General features: G+C 40.0%; 1 protein-coding gene across 8 annotated transcripts in view; it reads right to left on the bottom strand.

The window, feature by feature from the left end:
- Positions 1-20,319, bottom strand: part of eml4 (EMAP like 4) — a 422,596-nt gene that overhangs the window by 106,743 nt on the left and 295,534 nt on the right. The window contains exon 1 of one of the 8 annotated variants that reach the window (XM_078229710.1): positions 13,232-13,294. The exons of the other annotated variants lie outside the window; for them this stretch is intronic. The gene's annotated coding sequence lies outside the window, so the exon portion shown is untranslated. Of the gene's footprint in view, positions 1-13,231; positions 13,295-20,319 lie in introns of those variants that run through there. 8 annotated transcript variants of the gene reach the window in all.

Here is a 20,319-nt window from a genome sequence, read left to right on the forward strand (position 1 = left end):
TTGACAACGATATTTGGGCCTCATAATGGGATTTCATCACTGCAGCAAGTAGGATGCAGAGGTGGACATTGCTGTTGTCAGCACACCAATACACAATAAAGTATTGTAGGTCAAACTTGTATGGGAATGCTAATGGACACTCCCAACTACCCTTACCCAGTGCCGAATGATTCTTCAATAAACTGTTCATCCAAGGAGATAACACTCCTGTAACCGCAGGACAAATGAAGAAACATACCAGGAATGAGCCAATACTGTCAGAAGTCATGAACATGGTGCTTCCCGGCAAGACCTTGGGAGCAAACCCTCAGTTAAAGCCATATTCTACCTGAAAACTCAAACTATCTGTACGTCTCCACTGGGGAATGAGAGTCATCATTCCAATTCCACCATTATTAAGAAAATGTGTATTAAACCAATTATACAAAGGCCACTGTGGCATTGTAAGGATGAAGGAAATAGTTGGGAGCTATTTTTGGTGGCCGGGTCTCAATGCCAAAATCGAGGAGAAGGTGGGCAAGTGTTTGACTTGTACAAAAGTATGGAACCCGCCACCAATTAGCTCCATAACACCAATGGGAATGACCAGAAGAGCCTGGCAAATAGTATATATAGATTCTGTTGGACCGTTTGCAAAATTTCTCATTCTGGGCGATGCGCACTCGAAATGGCCTGAAGTTGCCATTGTGAAGACAACGTCCTCAGAGAGAACAATTGAAAGATTGGATGAGATTTTCAGCAGATTTGGTTACCCTGAACAACTCATGAGTGATAATGGACCGCAGTTTATGCCGCAAGAATTTAAAAACTATTTAAAGGAGAACTGGATTCAGCACAACTGATCCGATCCCTAACATTCTGCTACAAATGGGATGGCAGAATGCTTTGTAGCGATGATGAAACATTCGCTGAAGGTAACTAGTGAGCAAGGTTCATTGTCTAAAGAATTGAGCCAATTCCTGCTGATGTTTAGAAATACTGCACGCTCAATAACCTAAGTTTCTCTGGCGTTGTTCATGGTTAATCATCAAGTACTCATAGCGTTTCATTTGCTTAAACCACCTGAGACAAGAGAAATTATCGAGAAAAAACAGTAAGATCAAGTTATACAATGGAACAAGGAGAACAAGGTGAAATGTGTTTTTCGTCAGGGTCAAGAAATTCTGGCAAGGAACTTTACCACAGATGAAAAGTGGATACGTGCCATCATCTTAGTACACACAGGACCGCTCTCATACATGGTGCAAACACAAGATGATGTAACATGGAGAAGACATGTGAATCGACTTTTGGCAACAAGACCCAATCTGCCACAGACAGAACCATCAGAGAGTCCACATCAAGCTGTGCTAACAGAAGACTTTAACCTTCCTGAGAACCTCACACTACCTATACCAATTAGGAGAGACAGTATCTCAGTTGAGAACACTTCAACACTGAGTCAATCTCAGAACACTATGTCAACTTCGGTTAAGAAAACCACGGACAATGTCCAAACCAAGTCAAAGACACCAGAGGTTGCAGTAAATACTAAAAAGCAGATGCATGAGATTCACCGAAAACCACACAGAACAGCAGCCTCTGAAATTTCTTACCTATTGGCTGTTGTTCATTAATTGCTCATATTGCTAATTTTGATTGTTAACAGTAGACTGTTATTGGTGTCAGGAACCTATAATCTAAAGGGGGAGGAAAAGTGTTGTGTATTCATGTCATTTATGGCTTTGCAGTGGAACAGAGACACTTTGAGAGACCGATCATGTGGACATCACTGATGACATCATCGTATGTTAGCAGCCTGCAATGTTAACGTCCTTTTAATAAAGCTCTTTGTTTGAACCTTCGATGCCTGCTGTCCATCTTTTTAAACCACCACAGAGACTCAGTAAGAACACAGTAATGGTTTTACTCGTAGGGCCAGGATTATGTCCATGCTCTCTCTCTGATTGGTCAGAAAACCGGCAAAGACACAGTCAGTTCCAAGAGGGCGGCCCAACATAATCAGTTGGTCGATATCAGGTTTTCTAAGCGATTGAGGTCGCAGCAGCAGAAGTCCTGGCTGCTCAGACCTGTTGGCCAATCACAGGCCACCACCGCCAGCAAGAGAAGTGGCAGCTGGTGGTACCAGAATTATCGTGGGATTCCAGACGAAAGATAAATGAAGGCGGATTGAGAATCGCAAAGTAGGGGTCACAAGGTGGTGAGGATGACTTTCAATGAACTCAAAGCAAGGAACCACTCCCTCTCCCATAGCAGAGAGGTAGTAGCAAACCCCTGAGGGTTTATTTGGCAGCTTTCAGAGGGTTCAGGGAAGTCTTGTGACCTCCATTAATCAATGGGCCATCACTAAATTGTGGTAGGATCAGGGAAAATGAGGTCAGTTGGTTCAGTAATTGATTTAATTGTATTGTGGTCACTGTTTCTACAGCTGTCACAAAATTTATCTAAATATATCCCCGAGAGGATTAAAATGTTTCTTTTCTTTCCTTAGACTAGAATGATTTTGAAAATGGAAGCAATTGTTATTTTACGAATAATAATGTTTATTCTTGATAACGGATTTTATTATTGGAGTCACTTATTTTAGAAATGGAGGTCGCATTAAATTGTCTGATATCTCCAGGTACCGCTACAGTGTATGGTCACTCTCCCATGATGGTCAATGCATCACACATTTCCTATCCAGTCTCTCAGTATTTTGGGAAGTAAAACCAGTTAACCTGTGGAATTCATTTGCTTGGAGTTCTGTTAGTCTGTTCAGAACTTCTCTCCCACTTATATCAAATTAATTCACCTTGATTGGTAATTCTGGGAGCTGCAAATCCCTCATGCATTTCATGCTGAAAACTTGGGGAAAAACTATTGCGCATGCTTATCATTTTGCATTTTTTCCACTTATGCCCATTTCTATATTTTATAGTTCTAACCTCATGCCTGATTAGGTCATTTTGGGATATGCCCAGTACTTTAAAAAAATACAAGCTTACACTGAATTACATTATTTATTTTAAAAAGAATTAAGTGATTAGCAAACGTCAACACCCCAATCAAATTGCCCCCATCAAAAAGAATTCTAACAACTGAAACATGACTTTGAAGTTTTAAACTATTATATCACAGTGGCTATAAAGATAAAGAAAGTTAATACCTGTACTCTGTTTTGGGAATCCAGTCGATATTTACAGGCCCAAGTGTGATTAGTGGAATGCATTTTTAAAAGATTTCTGAACATAAGTATGCATTTTTGGGTTTTCAACATCAGCTCTTAAAGCAGCTTCTTTTCAAGACCTTTTACGGCATAAAATTAAATACCTATATTCCCCCTCCAACTAGCTACTTTAAAATACTTGAACCCAGACTGAGATCCCAAACATTTCTATACAAAGTAAAAATAAAGTGTGCTCTCAGTGCTCTCAAGTGAAATTATCCAATGACCTGCTACATTTTATAGCAAATTAGCCTTGTCAAAATATTAGAAATAAACCATAGAACCATAGACTCCCTTCAGTGCAGAAGGAGGCCATTCAGCTCATCGAGTCTGCACCGACTCTCATTTTACCTAGACCCACCCATTCTCCCGCCCTATCCCTGTAGCCCCGAGCATTTACCATGGCTAATCCACCTAATCTGCACATCTTTGGACTGTGGGGGGAAACCAGAGTACCTGGAATAAACTCTCATAGACACAGGGAATCGACCCAAGTCCCTGGCGCTGTGAGGCAGCAGTACTAACCATTGTGATGCCCACTGTTGCAAAAAAGTTAAGAGCGCCAACACAGATTTGTATTTAAAAATAAAGCCATTCTAGTCTGTTATTTTACAACTAATTTCATGTTGATTACAATATGCATAGGTTTTAGTTTAAAAAACCTAGCTCCAAATACCTTAACTGCCATTTTAGCTTGCAGAAGCTCAGAATGATAAAATATAGATGAGAATTTTAAAATGGAAATCTTAGACAATTTAGAGTGCATTAAGGCAAAGAGCCAATAGATGAATTTCATCCAAAATTCCAAAGGCTAAAGTGTGTATTGTATTGCACTGTATTCTACCTCTCAAACATCTTCCTAGCTTTGGAAACAACTATTTCTAGGCAAATTATTTTGATATCTCCACCACCATATTGAGACACACACCTACAGAACATTAATAGAAATCTGTCTGAGTAAAGCATGTTTTGTGTTGGCACATTCAATGCATTCCTTTCAAAATTTTACTTTGCGAAGTTTGAGTATAACCTAAGTTTTATGTTTCATTCCCATGCCGGTAATTTATATAAAAAAAAGCTTTTGATTATAAAATGTCAAAATCTATCCTGTATTTCTGTAACCTTCTCCAACCATTAAGAACCCTACATTCATCAAATTCTGGTCACTCACATACCTCTGTCACCACTTCCTTTACCCTGCACTCTGCTTTTAGCTTTATGGCATAAGCTGTTGAAATCCCATACTGTCTCTTGTCTTTTAAGAATCTTCTTATCCAGGCTTTTTTGTTAGCCATCCTCATATTTCCTTCTGTGGATCAGCATAAATTTTTGTCCGATTATGCTCCCATGAAGTACCTTGCCACATTTTATTATGTCTACCCTATCGCAACCCTTCCCCCACTCCCCTTCTACTTGCTTAATTAAAGTATATTACATCCCTAACTTCTCCCAGTCGACTGAAAGGTCACAAGCCTGAAATTTTAATTTTGTTTCTATCTCCACAGATGCTGCCAGACTTCCCGAACATTTCCAGCATCTGCAATATTTTGCTTTAGTGTTTGTTGGATGTGCAGAAACCTTGCATCATCGAAAACCACAAGTATAGATAGCGGATCACAACTGCCCCTCTTTAATGGTGGGGCGCAGGGGGTTGCTGTTGTCATGAACTGGTCAAAGAATAGATGCGGCAGCATCGTCTGGCCAGGAATTGGCAGACTTTAAAAGTGTGATAAGGTGGAGGTAATGCTCATCCAGCAGTAAGGAAGGATTACAACGTGTCAGGGCATGCCTCCATTGCAATCCATATAATGGCTTAACAATCACCTTGCAATTCCAGACATCAAGTGACCTGTGGCAGCCATACTTTTGTTCAGCAACGTTCATTTTTAAATAAGCAAAAATTAATAGTTTCAGTTACAAAGTTTATGATTTTGCTCATGTCTTACTGACATGCCACCTACAGTACAAGTAAATATACTTCAAAAGTGCTTCAATGGTCATAAAATATTGGGGGATGTCCTGAAGTTGGGAAGGCGCTGTGTAATTGCAAATCTTCATTTCATTTTTAACTATGAGAATGTATCCAATACATGCCTTTCAGTCAGCTGTCTGGAAGAAATGCTGGATGGATGTACAGCAATAATTAGATAGGAAGTCAAAGACAACACAACAGTCTACTGGCTCAGGACAGTGAATGTGCCATTTTACATTAATTGAGCCCCACTTGTACATAACATGTCTTGTCACATTATACTCTCAGCACCATTTTCCAGCACAATATTGGAACAATTCATTTTTAAATATTACATAGTTAACAGAGTACCTAACTATTAGGGTTTTCAAATAAAGAAGGATTTGAGCCTTCTTTACTGACCTTTAAATGTGATTTAAAGGTCAGTAAGGAGCACTGAAATACTAAAAAAATGAGTGCAACATTGTTTCAAACCTTAAAATTGAAATTACCAATGCAATACTACCATTCTAATGTGAAAAAAATAACCTTACCTCACTTCCTAAACAGTCTCTAAACATAGGCAGTTCACTCATGGGGAAGGACACCAACCACTACAAAGGACATTAGTGCTTGCAATGGGCCAACTAAACAATGAGAAAGCGGCATAAATTGACCTTGAAAAATTAACTATATCCCTCTGGCCTAAGCAACTTAGCTGTCAAAATATATTTTTAAACACCAATGTTGAAGAGTGGTTTTTAAATGTAGGGAAACGCCACTTTGTCAGCAGAGTGTATTCAATAATTTTGGGCAAAGGTCTTCTCATGGTCATACATCATGCTGCAGATAATCATTAGCTGATTTTCCTCAAAGAGGAGCTGTTTATGCATTCTTCCTGATAACTGTTGGTTTATTGGTTGAAATTCATAAGTGAAACAAAGCTCCACAGAGCCATCCGGAGGTAACTTATTGTGTATATTACTGTCAAAAGTGTATGCTATATTGTGTTAGTTGAAGGGTTCAACGGTTGTGGGGCAACTCTCATCTTGCTTACCAGATGGGTCCCAGCTAATGCCTCATTAGCAAAAAGACTAATTTCTGATCGGAAGTTCTCACTGGATCTATAGCTTCTTACTTCCAGTCAAACTCACTCCTTTACATGATTAACCACTACCTCGCAGAGAAGGAACAGATGTTGGAAAGTGACACTTAGAAGAATTTGGTACTTTTTTGGATATGGTATAATGGTAACTCGATGTGGACATGGTACAATGGTAATGTAGTGTGGGCTGCTGCAAAGGACAAAAGCAGAGAAATACCGTGCATTGATCATTCACAGCAGTTGCCAAGCTACGCAAACATCTTGGATCCTCCTTGCCTCTGAGATCATGCAAAAGCAGAGTGGGGGCACCAGCACACTCCCCTCCTCCCCTATAATCAAATTCCTTAGTGTAGGTTAGCTGTAAAGCGTGATCTACAGACATACAACCAAATCCTACACTGATAGGAAGTAGGTGATGCAAAGGTGCAAACACACTGGGTGTTATAGTCATTCACTGCACGTTAGTGGTCCTTGCATGACATTTTGTTAGATAAACCCTGAAGCAACATCAGCATTAGGCAGCTGCCTAATGTATGACAACTCAGCAGCCCTATTAAGCACATCTGGCCAGTTTTCACCAAGAGACCAATAAAAGGAGGCCTAAACAAAGCCTGATTCTTATGTTATTGCCAACATACCGCAGCTGGGGAGGGCTCAATTTTGCAGAGAGATGGTGGCATAGGGGTAATGTCACTGAACTAATAATCCAAGCTAATACTCACAGTTCAAAATTCCACCAGCTGTAACGGTAGGATTAAATTCAATTATTTTTTTAAAAATCTAGAATTGAAAGCCAGTCATCAGAGATGGTGAATATCATCGGTTGTTGTGAAAACTTAACTGGTTCACTAAAGTCCTTTTGGGAAGGAAATCTGCCATCCTGACCTGGTCTAAGCTACATGTGATCCACATCTTGATCCACAGTAATGTGGTTGACTCTTAGCTGCCCTCTACAATGGCCTAGCAAGCTATTCAGTTCAAGGACAATTAGAGATGGACAATAAATGCTGGTCTTGCCGGCAACAACCACATCCCATCAAAAGAAAAAAAAACTACAGAAGAAAACAAACAAACACAAAGTCACCACTCTGACAGTGATGTGCTGAATGTCTGCAACCTGCTTGAATGTCAAACCAGCAGTAGATGAGCATGCTGTTCAGCTCTGGCAGCCAAGAAACTCCACAGGTGTAGAGATAGCAGCCCTTAGCGAGACAAGACTAGCAGCAGTAGGTAGGCTTGAAGAAAATAGGAGCAGGATACATTTTCTTTTGGAGCAGTCTGCTCCTGACAGAATGTAGAGAGACAGGGATTGGATTTTCCATCAAAAAAAATTGCAAAGGTTCTTGAAAACTTACCCAAAAGCATCAATGAGTGTCTGATGATTCTATGCCTTCCTGTACATCAACACAAGAAACACACAACACTCAAGAGCACATGCCCCCACAATGACCAACAGTGCTGATGTAAAGAAAACATTCTACAATGATCTGGACTATCTCCTATCAATCCCTAAAGACAACAGAATATTCTGAAGTGCAAATTCAATGCCAGCTTTGGTATGACCATATCACATTGGCAGACATCATTGATCAACATGGAGTTGGGAAAGGAAACTCAAATGGAACTCTCCTACTTTTATTGTGTGCAAAATATTATTTTGCCTTAACAAATATCATGTCCTGCCTGAAAGGGAAATACCTGACAACACCCACGATCTATGCTGGACATTGCTTTGGCTGGCTACATCAGACAGAAGCAAAAAGACCGATGTCAAGATAACTTGTGCCACATGAGGAGTTGTTGGCTGGACAGACCAAACGCAGTCCAAAGATCCAGCACATGCATCGCAAGTCAACTTGTCAGGCACTGGCAAAGCTAAATAACAAACTCCTCAAGACCTTGCGACAAAACTTAACACCACTTGGCAATTTGATCTTCCTCCCCAACATGGAAGATGAATGGGAACAACTCCATAATCAGATCCTCAAAATTTCAGTAAACATCCTGGAATAAATATAGCAAGTACAGACAAGGCCGATTTGATAAAAATGTTCACAACATCTCCCATCTTTCAGAACCGAAACAGCTCACACACAAGTCTTCTAACAGCTCCACAATCAACAACTAAACCTCAAGCCTTTAAAAATATCAAACAACAGCTCCAATAAGTAATAAGAGAAATGCAGAATGATTGATAGAATTTAAAAACTGATGAGTTGCAACATCTAGTTGCGAGGCATGACCATGTTTTTACAATAAACTGAAGACTGTTTATAGCACACTCATCACAATCCATACTTCTATCCTAACAACTTATGAAAACATACTAATCATTGATAAGGCAGCTGTAATGGTAAGGCGGCATGAGCACTTCACTGAGCTCCTCAATAGAGACTCTCACATTGCAGCAGAATATCGACCTCCAACTGGGCATTGTCTCCTTCCACTGAAGAGGCAGGTGATAAAAGGCAATCAAATCAACCAAACAAAGCAAAGCCCAGGCCCAGATGGCATCACAGCAGAGATTTGGAAGTGCAGTAGTTTAGAGTTTATTCAGGGATATCGAGTCATTTTCAAGAATATCTGGGATCAGGAAAACATTCCATGGGAACTGAAGGATTAGTGTCTGGAAGCAAAAAGGATCTAAACACATATGCAACAAATACAAAGAAATAAACCTTCTCTCTCAACCTTAGGAAAGATCCGTACAAGGATCCAATTAAGCTGTCCAGTAGACAGTCTTACAGATGATTTCAGGGCTAACCCACCTACTGTAGACACAAGGAAAATGCAGAGAGCACAATCAGGAGCTTTTTGTGCTGCTCATAGACCTAACTAAAGCTTTGACACTGAGTTGACCTGGTCCATGGCAGTTGCTCTCCAAGCTAAGATGTCTGAACAAGTTAATCAAAATCCCACATCTCCGGCACGATGGCATGGTTTGTGCCTTTGGCGGTATCCAGACGCATAAAGCAAGGATATGCCATTGATCCCCAACTCTTCAATTGCTTCTTTGTTGTAATGCTTGAGGAAGCCAGCAGAAACATGCATGCAGATATCAATATTAGATTCTTTTCAGGGAAGCTCTTCAATCTCTCCAGACTGCATCCCTCTACAAAAACAGTACTCAGAGAGCTTCTATATACAATGACCGTGCCCTAGCTGTCAACAAAAGGAAGACATCAAGATTATGGTAAACAAAATTCTAAACTTATGCCAAAAATGGGCCCGGGTTCTCCCAAAAGAATTCAAAGTGCCGAATTTGTGCAAAACCGGAGTGGCCCACGCTGGGTTTTTTTTTTAAGCGGGGTTTTCGAAATGAATCTCTCATATTCTGAGCTCTGCAGAGTAACTCAGGGAGATTTACATGGAAAATCCGGGGACATAGCGCTGAGTGGGCCATCGCATATGTGCTGATCGGTCAGAGCGGAGATCGGCGCAAGCGCAGTAGCCCCGCACTGCCGGCCTCCCGATTGCTGGCCAGCTCTGCAACGCTGCCCTTCCGACCCTCCCATGCCCCGAGCGCTGGCCTTCCGGACGTCTCCACCGATTTCCAGCGTGGAGCTGACGATGCCGGAAATCCGGCGGCCAGAGATGCACAGAGGCTGTAGACCCAGTGGGGAGCCCGTTAAATGGCCTCTGCTGATGTCTCCCAGCCCACTGCACTGCTGTATCACCAGTCACACACTATGGAACACCTGATATACCAGTTGATAGCAAGGTAGAAATATCCATATCCTACATGGATGACTATGAATCACCAAACAGATCTTCTATGGAGAATTGTCTCAAGACAAATAGCATCAAGGTGATCAGTACAAATGATACAAGGACAGCCTGAAAAAGAACCTTACAAATTTCTACATTGTAGACTACCTCTCCTGGGAAAACACTGCAGCTGACTGGCCCATTTGGAGGCAAACACCAAAATTTAACTCAGCATGCTTTGAGGACCACCTAGGTCAAACGTGCAAAATCCAACATGCCCAGCGGATAGCCAAAGGTAGCACAGCTGCAGAAGTTCCTCCAAGCACCGACAACAACATGAAATGTCAGTTCTGTGGACATGCCTGCCAATCTCAACTAAGACTCTTCAGTCAGGAGAGGACCTAGAGTGATCGATGGTCACTTACAGATTGGACATAGTTGAATAATGAGCCATCTAGCGCCACGTTGGCCGAAAAGTAACAGATCATATTTTATATATACTGCAGTAATTCTGCAATTGCTGTACTAATGTAAGATTGTATACCTCTTGTTTTTTAAAAATAACTCGCTTCAGGAATCAGCAGTCACTAGAAAGTTACTGAGAGGCATTTGAACTTTCCAGACAACCCAAGAAGTATCAGTTAGGTCATTTAGGATGACATGCACAGGGAATCAATCATTACGATGTGACACCACACATCCTCTTACCACAAATAAGCAGACACACAAATTACTTGTGGTGCCTTATTATCTTAGTGGAAAGCTATAAACTTAACAGGGAAGAGCTATAAAGCGAAGAATGTTCCCACAAGTGCCTGGGATCTTAAGGAGCCAGTCAGTTATTGGGAAGTGACATCAGTAAGATGCCATCATCCTTAAGATACCAACCAGACATTAATCATACACCCTTCACTCAATCAGGAACAGATCATGTGCTGCTCGGGCCAATCAGAACTAAAGGATACTATTGACAATGCAGAGGTAATGGTTAGCAGGGGTTAATAAGCAAAAGCTTTCAGTAGCTAGGCACGTAGCAAGAGAAGACAGAAGATAGACTTTGAATAACAGAATGAGGGAGCGCTACAATCAATAGGAACTCGAGAACCAGTGTTCCAGACTGTGTGGAGTTTGCACATTCTCCTCGTGTCTGCGTGGGTTTCCTCCGGGTGCTCCGGTTTCCTCCCACAGTCCAAAGATGTGCGGGTTAGGTTGGTTGGCCATGCTAAAATTGCCCTTAGTGTCCTGGGATGCGTAGGTTAGAAGGATTAGTGGGTAAATATGTAGGGATATGGGGCTAGGGCCTGGGTGGGATTGTGGTCGGTGCAGACTCTATGGGCCGAATGGCCTCTTTCTGTGCTGTAGGGTTTCTAAGGTTTCTAACTGACTAAACTGCCTTTGCTAAGAATTGCATTTTGTACTTATTGTAATTGACTTAATAAATTGTGAAATTTGTGACAAAGTACTTGTACCCAGAGTGACTGTAGTTAAAAGCAAATTACTGCGCATGCTGGAATCAAACATAATACAGAAAATTCTGGAAAATTTCAGCAGCTCTGACAGTATCTGTGGAGAGAGAACAGAACTAACATTTCAAGTCTAGATAACTTTTCAACCAAGCAGACTATCCCGACTTAAAACATTAGCTCTGTTCTCTGTTACACTTGTTCCTGTCTCGTAACAAAGGTAGAGCCCTCTTGGAGTGTTTTGATAGGTCACTGGATCAGTGAACAGTAGTTCTTGGGAGTCAGTTTTAATTAGAAGTGTCCTAGGAAGATGTCCCAAAACAAAGATCCAGATAAGGGATGATGAAAGTGGACAGAAACAGGTCCCATTTAAGTAAAACAAAAGGAGCAGAGAAACAAGCTCCAAGTTAGAGAAAAGGCTGCAGGGAGCAAACATTAGTGAACTGGGCTTGGGGTAAGACTTGGTGGCACAGTGATTAGCACTGCAGCCTCTCAGTGCCAGGGACACAGGTTTGATTCCCAGCTTGGGTCACTGTCCGTGCGGAGTCTGTACGTTCTCCCTGTGTGGTTTTTCTCCTAGGGCTCCAGTTTCCTTCCACAGTCCAAAAGAGGTGTTAAGTGCATTGGCCATGCTTGATTCTCCTTCTGTACCCGAACAGGCAACAGAGTGTGGCAACTAGAGGATTTTCACAGTAACTACATTGCAGTGTTAATGTAAGCCTACTTGTGACACTAATAAATAAATTAATTGATAATTGAAGAAGGCTCAGAAGATGTCCTGAAGATCCGTGACGGCAGCCAAAGATTAGTGACTCTGCACTGAAGGCCGTTGGGGCAAAGGTACCACTTTGAAACAGTGATCTTTAGCGAGGCATGGCCGAAGATCTGAAGTTGTGCTTGTAAGTTGATGCTTGAGTGTACTTAGAAATCCAGAGAATTATGGTCTCTGAAAGTGAGATTGAAACCGTGCTAGGTGGGATGAAGCCGTCCAAGTTGGAGCTACTTTTGGAGAGAATTCCAAGACAAAATCTTTGAACGAGAAGATTGGAAACGCTCGTGAGAGAGCTGAAGTGTTGGTGAGATCGGTTGACTCAGTGTTAAGTGAATGGTTGGTTGCATTTGTCATTTGTGTATTGTGGTGTGTCTGCCCACGGTTTGTCTGTTAATTCACATGCATCTCATACTTAACTTGAATGCTAAGAGTATAAGATAGATATTGTAATATCTTTGCCTTTCTGAATTTTTATTTTTGTTGTTCACAATCCGTGGAATCTTGCGGCTTTATTCATTGAGCAAGTTTCTTGAATCTCAAACTTCGTATACTTTAAACAAAATGTTATTGCTCCCCAAACTGGATCTCCCTCCACAACTGGGGTCTGGCCAAGGATCACAGGTTGAAGTGCTGGCCTGAACTTTACCCTGGCTCCTATTTTGAGATTATTGAAGTTCACATGGAGCAAAACAGCAAACAAAATTCTTAAGAGTGATGGGGCAAGGACATATCGGTACTTGGCCTCACTTGTAACAGGGAAGGAGATGGAATCTGGGAACAATCCTATCATGTCACTAAAAACTTTCTACATTGTCAAACAGGTCTATGTTCTAATGCAATATTCCTTCCCCTCTTGGGCATAAAATGTTTCCCATAGCTATGCATCAGAACAGTATTTTCAACATCTTTCATTAGTTTCTTTGAACAGATATGACTCCTGGTCAGCCCATTTTTCATTTCCTAAACAAGAGCACAAGAAGTTTGTTCACGATTAGGACATTTTTTTTCTGGCATTTGCACCTACCCACATGTCGCTAATGATGAGCAGTGCATTTGTGTGTTATCACAGTAGAGTTGACATCAGGATTGTTAACATCCCCTGCTGAAAAGTTCATTTTAAAGAGAGTTCAGTAACCCACAAAAATCCAGATATTAACTTTTTTTTTAAAATAAAAGATTAGAAATCGATGCCATAAGTAAATCAATTCTGCCACTTCTCCACAATCTCAATAGTTCAGTTTGCTAAGCCTCTATTTCACACTGAAAGTAAGCCCCAGTACATAGGAACTTCTGGAAAGCATCCACATTTTGGATTATAATTGACCCCCTTCATCCTGATATGAATGGAATGTCTTTCTATGCTGGGTTTTATTTACACAGCTGTACACCAATGATAGATTGTGGTCAACTCTTTTTTCACAAAATCAATTTATACAAGAACATAAAAATACAGGAAAAATAATTTATGGCACCAATAGATATTTTTAAAATTTTAACATATTTTAGATAATCCTCAGCTGGAGTTTTATTTCAAAAAGATCCTCATTTCCTGACATTCTCTGGGAACATGTCTAGTCAATTGACAGTTTTAAGGTTGTCTTTGATTACAATAACCATGTCCAATGGCCATGACTGAAGTATTCAATATCAGAATCCATCACACACACACACCCTATCCTACATACTATTCTTCATTTTAAAACAAGATATAAAACAGTACAATGGAGGCAAAAAGTATCCATCACAAAATATCCATTCCTTCTTTGTGACTTGAACAAAATACAGTACCAAAATTACACACTTAATACTGTAGCTGTTTATAGAAAATGTATGTTACACAAGTATGAAAAGTTTACCCACAGAAAAGCACAGATTAATTACATTGTGTTAGTATTGTGTTCTCCATGTGAAACTACAATTTTTCTAAAAATTAGGTCTTAAATTCAAATTACCAGAACAAGGATGCAGACTTCTGTTTATCAAACTGTTTGACCTAAATGGAAAATTGCAGCAACATAAAAAAAATCCTAAGGCATTTTTACAGACGAATATTCAGATAAAGAATTTACTCTTGAACCAAGAGATGAAAAATACTCAAAACATTTTCCTGCGAGGTGAGATTTGATGTGGTTCTGAAACCACGAGATGGATTTTGAAAAACAATGAGGTTTGAAAAGGGAATTGAAGTGTTTTAGCTCTGATTTAAGATTGGAGATGCAAGAAGACCAAGATCCAACATAGGTCAACAAGGGTAATGGGAGCACAGAACTTGGTGCAGGCATCAAGGACAAAGCTACAAATAAGGCCGAGATGATTTTTTGTCTCATTCTTGTCTCTGTATGCATTGTTTACAAATTCCTAATCCTATCAATCAAACGCAGGATGAAGTCAGAAGGTAGTCATTTTGACAGCGCATTAAAAGATCCTTAGCAGCAGTCGAGGAAAGCAGCAGGTTACATTGAAACTCATTTACAGGAGTTGTTTGAGAATTTTGAATGTTAAAGACTATCATATCTCCTATTTCTATTTCTTCCTCTAAATGGGCAAGCTGCCTGAAATGTGTTAATTTTCTGCTTTCTTTAGTTGGGTAGAGTCATTTCCCATCTTCCTGATTAATGTGCTATGCAACAATCAGCCCATCATTTCTACTTCGATGCCGTAGGTATATTTTGGAGGCAATAGTATGGCTGCTTTTTGACAGTGTGATATTGATTGGAAACAGAGTACACTAATCTTTTAGCAATTTTTCACCCCAAACACACAAATTAGTGAACAACAAATGGTCAGTAGAGATTCAATTATGTGTCTTACACTCCACTGCATAAATATGTTAAAAAAATATAGTTAAAGAAAATTTAAAGTGAAGATTTCTAAATTAACATAGCAAGGGAAAATGCACATATGAAATATACAACGGAACATGCAGGATCAAACAAAGTCAAGAATTGAAATTGATCTTCAATGTCCACCTGCAGCAACATCAACAATAACAGCTTGGTAATACGTTTCAGGCACTCCGCTCATGCGTTATCAAAATAAATTTGATACTGAGCCAAGTGAGGAGATATTGAGACAGGTGGCCAAAAGTCTGGATTGAAAAATAAGTTTAAGCTGTATCTTAAAGAATAGAGAATTAGAAATTTGGAAAGTCTTAGGGAGAGAATTTCAGAGTTTAGGACTTCGGTAGCTGAAGAAAAGCTGTCAACGGTGGAGCAATAAAAGTCAGGAATATGCAAGACGTTAGAACTGGAAAAGCGCAGGAAAAGCGCTTTTGTAAGGCTGGAGGAAGTTAGAGGTATAGAGAGGGGCAAGGCCTTGAAGGAATTTGAAAACAAGGATGGGAAGTTCATAAAAATCAGGGTGCTGCCAGAACAGAAGCTGGTGCAGATCAGTGGCCACATGATATCTTATGCCATGACTGGAAGCTCTCAGTATATGGAATGTAAAATGTCTTTGGAACTTTGATACATTGAATTTAAAAAGAAAAATTATGGAGAAGTGACTTCTTCCCTCTATCCTCCTAAGTTATGGCAAGTAAGCCTCTGTTTTGCATGAGTACTATCAGAGCAATCAGCTGGATCCCCACAAAAGATTGGTTACACTCAAGTGTAATTAAGTTGCATCAAGCAGCAGACAGTGTTTTTGTGGTATTTACTGGTAGTTTAAAAATAGTTGCACTAAGCTGGCCTTCCTCAAAAAAACTGGTTCTCCATCAGATCAAAGTAAGAATGATGGCAAATTTCTGTTGATTGCACTCATTTGAGCAGGGTCTTCAAATTAACTTTTCTTGGGTGAACATGCAAGTTTTACAGTCTTTATATTTTAGTATAATTTTTGAAAGTTACTTTGTGAAAAATTGTGATTACACAAATTCACTTTAGTGAAACCTGAACTGTAACCTAAACAGCACAATTAGAAACAAAATTTTCAGCCAATTTCCAAATTGTGCCCAAGCAGAAACTTATCTCTGTAGTTTCTTCTTGAAATGTGAAAATTGTCAGATGAGGAACAAATTTACAATGCAAATTGTACAAATTCTGCCCTCTGATCAGCGAGTTCTACTGTTCTGTAAGTAAAACAGACTGGCCTGGATTTTGTGGTGAAACTGTAAACATCTGTTGACATTACACCTCTGTATCTGACAGCAACATTTGGCATCTGTAAAGCTGCAGTTAAACATGGAAATCTACACTTCTCCAGTGTATGTGGTTTTGAAGTTCCCACCCACAATGTAATAATTAAAAATACCGAACTGACAACATTTTGAAGGGTGGCACAGTGATTAGCACTGCTGCCTCACAGCGCCAGGGACCTGGGTTCAATTTCTGGCTTGGGTCACTGTCTGTGCAGAGTCTGCACATTCTCCCCGTGTCTGCGTGGTTTTCATCCGGGTGTTCCGGTTTCCTCCCACAGTCTGAATGACGTGCTAGTTAGGTGCATTGGCCATGCCAAATTCTCCCTCAGTGTACCCAAACAAGCGCTGGAGGGTGGCGACGAGGAGATTTTCACAGTAATTTCATTGCAGTGTTAATGTAGACCTACTTGTGACACTAATAAGTAAACTTAAACTTTTGGTATTGCTGTAAAAACATTTGACAAGGTTAAAACATTGTTGAATGAGGTGTGACTAGATTTTTAAATGGCATTCTAAGTTCATTATTACTATTGGAATGTCTTTCTGGCCCAACAACTAGTTTTCTGGTGAGGCCGCACCTAGAGTACTGTGTACAATTTTGGTCCCCTTATTTAAGAAAGGATATATTAGCTTTGGAGGGGATACAGAGAAGGTTCACCAGGTTGATTCCGGAGATGAGGGGGTTAGCTTATGAGGAGAGATTGAGTAGACTGGGCCTGTACTCATTAGAGTTTGGAAGATTGAGGGGAGATCTTATAGAGACATATAAGATAATGAAGGGGCTAGACAGGGAAGAAGCAGCGAGGTTATTTCCACTTACAATAGAAACAAGAACTAGGGGGCATAGCCTCAAAATACGGGAGAGTCAATTTAGAACAGAGTTGAGGAGGAACTTCTTCTCCCAGAGGGTAGTGAATCTTTGGAATTCTCTGCCCAATGAGGCAGTAGAGGCTACCTCGTTAATTGTGTTTAAGTCACAGATAGATAGATTTTTAACCATTAAGGGAATTAAGGGTTATGGGGAGCGGGCGGATAAGTGGAACTGAACCCACTATCAGATCAGCCATGATCTTATTGAATGGCGGAGCAGGCTTGAGGGGCTAGATGGCCTACTCCTGCTCCTATTTCTTATGTTCTTGTTCAACCTATAGAATGACAAATCACCATCATGATAAAAAAAAATCATTTTTTTTATTTTAAAAAAAAAATATTATTTATATTTCAGCTGCTACCACACCTATATCCCAACCCTTTGTTTGGCTGTTTGCAAAAATTAAAGAAAAATGTGAAGAATAGTCAGTGAATCTTACTTTGTTTGCTGTTTGAGGAAGCATTTCAAAGTATTCTGCTGCTTACACTGATTGATAACTCATTGTTGCTGGATGCCTGGAGATCAAACAAATGATGTGAAGATGCCGGCGTTGGACTGGGGTAAACACAGTAAGAAGTCTCACAACACCAGGTTAAAGTCCAACAGGTTTATTTGGTAGCAAATACCATAAGCTTTCGGAGCACTGCTCCTTCGTCAGATGGAGTGGAAATGTGCTCTCAAACAGTGCACAGACACAGATCAAACAAATGCCAGGGAAGACAAACCCACATCACAAAAATTATTAGATCTTTATGGCAGCTTTCTCAGAGGTTAACGAGTGTCTTTGCTTTGCCACCATGAAATCAAGGCCACTGTCACAGGATATCACATCTTTCTCCTGGTTAAGCTTCAGATCTGTACAATTACACAAAGTACTCCAAACTATTACACAAACTGGTTCACTGATTTAGTTCTTTTGTTTTAACTGTGAATTACTGTTCAACTGGACATGAAATAAGCATATGAACATTGTTAAGAAACTGAATACAGACTAATACAAACCAATACAGAGTTACACTGGGAAGAGGCAGCATTTTATAAGAACAGGCATAATTCTGATTGAAGTCAACATATTGATTGCTCTAGTGCTCTCTTTAATGTTTTGAGATTAATGCCGTAGAGGATCCATTAATGACATGATTGATACCTCTGATGTGACACACAGTCTTGGGTGCCCATAAAAAGGACAAAAATATCCGTGGGCTATCTCTGCAGCAAGTAGTGAATTGGTCCTAGAGGATTTGTAATCTTTTCATCTGCCTTGACAGTATTTTTGTACCAGTCAGGTTAACGTCGGAAGACGATCATTTTCAGAATGCAAAGTTGTTTCAACAGAGGGAAGGGTCATGAATTCAAATAAAATTTAGATCGACTGCTTTTGGAAAATAATCTTGTGGGATACAGTATTTCAACAATTTGAAATATTTCCATCTCTCGTGTTTTCCTCCTGTCATTTCTGGGTTTGTGCAACTAGAGATTGATTGCTATGATGCATCAACAACTCTGATATCTCTTCATTGTGTGACTGCTAGGAGGGCAGAAGGTGCATCAGGTGGACCTCGGTGTCTTTTTGTTAAGTTCCTATGAACACATGCTATACTCACTGAACGTTCCACTGTCCCTGTTGGGCCAGGCTGTTGGTTCTTCACGGGTGCAGAATGTTTGTACATTTCACACACCTATCTTCCTATTCATCCATTAATGTCTTTGGGCATTTCCCAAACAGAACTGGCCAACAATATTTTCTTCTACTTGTCCTTTCCTTTTTTTAAAAAAAACTTTTCCTTTCTGTCTCCTTTTCTTCCTCCCTTTCTGAATCCACATTTTTAAAGCTTTTTTTTGTTCAACTCTAATTCTTCACCTCCATTATTGACTTGTTTCTTTCTCTATCCTTTTCTTTCCTTAGTCAAGAAGATAAGTCTTTGGGCACATGAGACACCAGGTGGGACACTGACTTTGCTGCATTGCTTTCAAATAGACATCCCAACTATCTGCAGCACAAATATAGTGCAATTTTCATGGTGGGCCTAAAAGTCCAATGAATGTTTTGCTGCCAAATCTGCCACTTCAGCCATTGTTAGCCCAAAATTTAATGACTCACAGGAAGGGACAACAGAGTATTTTAACAATAGTTCCAGTGAAATAAAACTGCAAAAATGGAAAGCTCAAGCAATTTATGATTTCAGCAAGTTTAAATTATAAAGTCTAAATCAGTATTAACTGCTAGTTATTTGTTGTTATAAAATAGACACATTCTGAATTTGCCTGTACTCTTTTGAGGCATGAAGAGTTAAGCTGTTCTAGCCACAGTAGTTCAGTGCTCCTCAAAATAACGAGGTACAGTTGGTACAGATTTCAAGACTTAAAAAAAGCTCGACAAACAGAATTGAAGCGTTAAGTCAATTTTTAATCTCGCAGCAATCACTTCAATCACCTGTTGCACTATACAAGGCCACTTTCTCAACATGCAATCAATCACAGAGACACTGGAGTACACAAGGGAATAGGAATAATAATGTGCATTTCAGCACAATAGTGTTTTACTGGTAACAGAAAGTCACAGTGAATGGGGAAGCTTCAAACTGAAAACCTGTCTTAAGCGGTATGCCCCAAGGTAGCGTACTGGGCTCACAATTGTTTCTCCTGATTATAAATGACATCCAGGATGGAATATCAAGCCAGATCAGACTCTGCAAATGGCTGTCTAGTCTATACAGCCATTACTGAAGCAGGTGAGGTTAGCCTTCAGGAAGATCTAATTAACCTCATCAAATGGGCCACTACATTGGGAATAAAATTCACAACAGAGAAACATAACATCACGTTAATCAGCAATACCCAATGCCAATATCCAAATATACAATGCATGATTCCCCCCCATCCAAATATACAATGCATGATTCCCCCCCTTGATGTTCCTAAACAATGCTGTTACTTAGGAATCCAATCCAAAATAATTTAAAATGTCAATGTACAATGTCAATACACAGCCAAGGTATCCAAAATGTTTAGGGTCATGAAACAGGACTTCCATCACTCTTCAACTACAGAAAGGAAATACTGTACCAGATATTGCTTAGACCACATGAGTACAGCATAGTTGCTT

This window comes from Mustelus asterias, chromosome 15 (assembly GCF_964213995.1).
Source record: "Mustelus asterias chromosome 15, sMusAst1.hap1.1, whole genome shotgun sequence".
NCBI classification, from domain to species: domain Eukaryota; kingdom Metazoa; phylum Chordata; class Chondrichthyes; order Carcharhiniformes; family Triakidae; genus Mustelus; species Mustelus asterias.